Source organism: Chinchilla lanigera, unplaced genomic scaffold (genome assembly GCF_000276665.1).
Source record: "Chinchilla lanigera isolate Chin_1 unplaced genomic scaffold, ChiLan1.0 scaffold00054, whole genome shotgun sequence".
In the NCBI taxonomy this organism is placed as follows: domain Eukaryota; kingdom Metazoa; phylum Chordata; class Mammalia; order Rodentia; family Chinchillidae; genus Chinchilla; species Chinchilla lanigera.
The window spans coordinates 6,318,419-6,322,343 of NW_004955455.1; positions in this window are offsets into that span (position 1 = coordinate 6,318,419).

The following is a 3,925-nucleotide window of genomic DNA, read 5'->3' on the forward strand; positions in this document are numbered from 1 at the left end:
TTATTTCAATATTGTTGTCATTTCTTTTTTTACCTGAGGGATTATTTCTGGTCTGATTTTTTTCTATAGCCTGATGGAGTTGTTTCTTTACTTCAGTTACTATCATTTCAGAAATTTCAGGTGTGTGACTTCCAAGTTCTTCTATGTCAATGTCTCCTAGACTTGTTCTTGATGGGATGGAAGTCTGAGATTGCATTTTTCTCCTTTGTGTTGACATCTTCTATTTGAAAAGAAAATTTTCTGAAAAATGTTGTTTTCCGTGGTTTTCCTTGTGAGTTTTGGTAGTAGGTAGCTGTATCTCTAATATCAAGGACTCTCCAGAAATAGTCCATGCTCCAGGGATATCTTTTGTGTATAGGAGATTCCTGTTTTTTGTCTGTCCCAAGATCCTACCTTCCCAATTAATTGAGATTGGGGTGTTGCTTTCGGTTTGGCTCATTCCCCAGTCAGTTCTTCCTTGGCTCAGTAGGGTTAGTTGAGGTTATTACCAGAGCTTCCCAATATTGTTATACAAGGGAGAACAAGTGATTATAGCAGATATTACATCCTAGCTAAAATAGTACAGTTAGCAATAAGCACAACATAGAAACTGACCAACTGAGGTAAGTACTGATTCTGTTCTTTAGACTAAAGGAGCAAAGTCTATAGCTATATAACAGAACTGACCATAAATTTTGAGTTTATATGCAAAGTGTTTTCCCTTGGTAGAGTGTATTTACCCAGGTTTTTTCTGGATAAGATGGCTGCCATGTCCCAGACACTTCCTGGGCTGGCTGTCCAATCTGCAGTGTAGAGTTATAGGTTAGGCACCAGGGTTTCTCTAGCCCAAAGGTCCCAAGGCTCACACTTGCTCCAGTGATCATGGAGGGTCAGGGTCAGAGTTTTTCCCTCCTAATCACCTCACTGAACTCCCAAAGTTCACTGGTGTTCAGTGTCACCCCCCATGAAGGTGAGGGAGTGGGGTGAGGATATTCCCCTCCTGAGCAACTTACTGAGGCTCCTGAGGTTCGCTGGGGCTCATCATCACTCCCTCAATGGTTGAGACTGACCAGATAACACTGAAGAATTCAACAGGAAAACCAATTACCTAGACCTTGTCTTTGTCCATGGCCCACCTCCATGCCAGCAAGACTTCCTTCAGACTCTGCACAGTGGCTTCCAACTAGGAGGTAGGACCTAGAAAACATGGTAGCACAGTGCTTTGCCTGGCCTAAGTACCCACTTGTGCTTGCACACACTCCCCCAACTATCATTGATTGTCTTTTTAAATCTAGGTTTTTGATCCATTTTGATTTGATTTGATACGGTTTTGATATGGGTCAAGATTTACTCTTCCATATTTAGATAAACATTTTTCCCAGCACCATTTGTTAAAGAGGCTATCTTTTTTCCAGTATATGTTATTCTATCATTTATCAGCAATCAGAGGGTTGAAAGGCTTTGGGTTGTTTTTGAATCCTTTATTCTATTCTATTAGTCAACATGTCTGTTTTTGTATCAGTACCATGCTGCTTTTACTATTGTAGTTTTATAGTATAATTTAAAATCTGGGACTAGTTTTGCTCCTTTTGTGCAGAATTATTTTGGGTATTCTGGATCTCTTTTGATTCAGTGTAAATTTTGAGTGTTTTTTACAGTTCTATGAAGAATGCTGTTGATATCTTGATTGGAATTACAGTAAATTTATATATCATTTTTGGTACTAGGATCATTTTGACAAGATTGGTTCTGTTTATTTTTAGAAATGAAAAATGAAAGTATTTTCATTTTCTGATTTCTTCTTCAATCTTTTTCAAAGTACGATATTTTTGTTATAGAGTTCTTTCACTGGATTAGGCTAATTTCTGTGTATTTAATTTTTTGAAGCTATTATGGATGGGATTGTTTTCCTGACTTCTTTCTTGGTGGGTTCATTGCTTTTGTACAGGAATGCTGGTGAGATTTTGTATTAATTTTTATCCTGCCTCTTTGTTGAGAATTAATATTAGTTCTGAGAGTCATCTGGTTGAGGCTTATTGTCTCTGCTATGTAACAGATCACATCATCTGCAGATATAGTTTGACATCTTCCTTTTCTGTTTGAATCCTTTTCTTTTCTTGCCTGATTACTCAGGCTAATGTTTCAAATACTGCATTGAAGTAGAGTGGTAAGAGTTGACACACTGGTTTTGTTGTACTGCTGGACAGACTGGTTTCAGGTTTTCCCCATTTAGTATAATGTTAGTAGTAGTTTTGTCATAAATAATTTTTATAAGCTTGAGATAACATCCCTCTGTATCTATTTTCATCAGGTTTCTTTTTTCATGAATGGATGTTAGATCTTGTGAAGACTTTTTCTGTATGCATTGAGATGATTATATAATTTATACCCTTTCCTCTATTTATGTAGTATATTGTGTTTATTGGTCCACATATGGTGATCCATCCTTGCATCCATGGGATGAAACTGACTTGGTCATAGTGGATAATCTTTTTCATGTTTGCATTCTCTTAGAATGTATCTGTTTGAGGATTTTCACTCTATGTTCATCAAGTAAATTTTCCTGTAGTTTTCTTTTGCTGTTTGAGTCCTTGAGTAACTTATGGTAAAACTAGCTTCAAGAATGAGTTTGGCAGCATTCCATTCCTTTCAATTTCATTAAAGAGTTTGAAGAGTTTGGACACCAGGTCTTCCCTGAAGTTCAGATAAAATTCAATGGTGAATCCACCGGGTTCTGGGCTTGCTTTGGTTGGTAGGATTTATAACATGGCCTTTTTCATTGTTGATTATTAGTCTATTTAGGTTATATGTGTTGGTATAATTTTCATAATTTGTAAGTGTCTAGGCATTTTTTTATTTCTCCAATTTTTGTAATATACATTCTGAAATAGATTTTTATAATCCTTTGGATTTTTGTCATGTGTGTTTCAATTTTTTCATTTCTAATAGCACTGATATGAGTTTATTATTTCCTTCTTTTGGTACATTGGCCAAATATTTATCAATCATATTGATCCATGCAAATGACCAATTATTTGAATCATGGACTCCTTTTATTTATGTATTTATTTATTTTTGTTTGTTTGTTTTTTGTTTTTCTTCCAGTACCGGGAACCGAACTCACGACCTTGCGCTTGCCAGGCAGGCGTTGTGCCACTGAGCTAAATCCCCAGCCCGGACTCCTTTTATGTTTTAAAGTTCAATTTTATTGACTTCTGCTTTGATCTTTATAATTTCTTTCCTTCTAAAAGTTTTGGGTTGAGATTCTTCTTGTTTTTCTGAGACTCTGAGATGCTTCATTAAGATATTTATTTGGGACTTATTCTGTTTTTTTCATGTGGCCATTTACAACTATCAACTTTCTTGTTAGAACGTCTTTCTTTGGGTTCCAAAGTTTAGGGTATGTTGTGCTGAAATTGTCATTCGATTCTAGGAACTTTTAAATGCTTCCTTGATTTCTTCTGTGACTCATCAATTATTCAAGAGTGCATTATTTAATTTTCATGTTTTTGCTTATTTCTGTAGCTTGTATTGCTGTTTATTTCTAGTTTCACTATGATTCAATAAATTATAAGAGATTATTTAAATTCTTTTGCATTTTTTAAAAGCATACTTCATTGTCTAATATAGGGTCCTTTTTGGAGCACGTTCCACATACTGCTGAAGTAAAAGTGCATTGTGATGTTGCTGGATGAATCCCTGTAGATAAATGTTATGTCCATTCATTCAATGCTATGGTTCAAACCTGATATTGCTTTGTTGATTTTTGTCTAGTTCACATCTCCATTTGTGAGAATGTGATACTGTAATACCTCACCATGTTTTACTGGTGTCTATCTATCCTTTTACATCTAGTGGTTATTATTTATGAAATTAATTATGCTGCATTCAGTGTACATATACTTACAATTATCTCCTATTTAGTTATTTTCTTTTTAAAAAAATT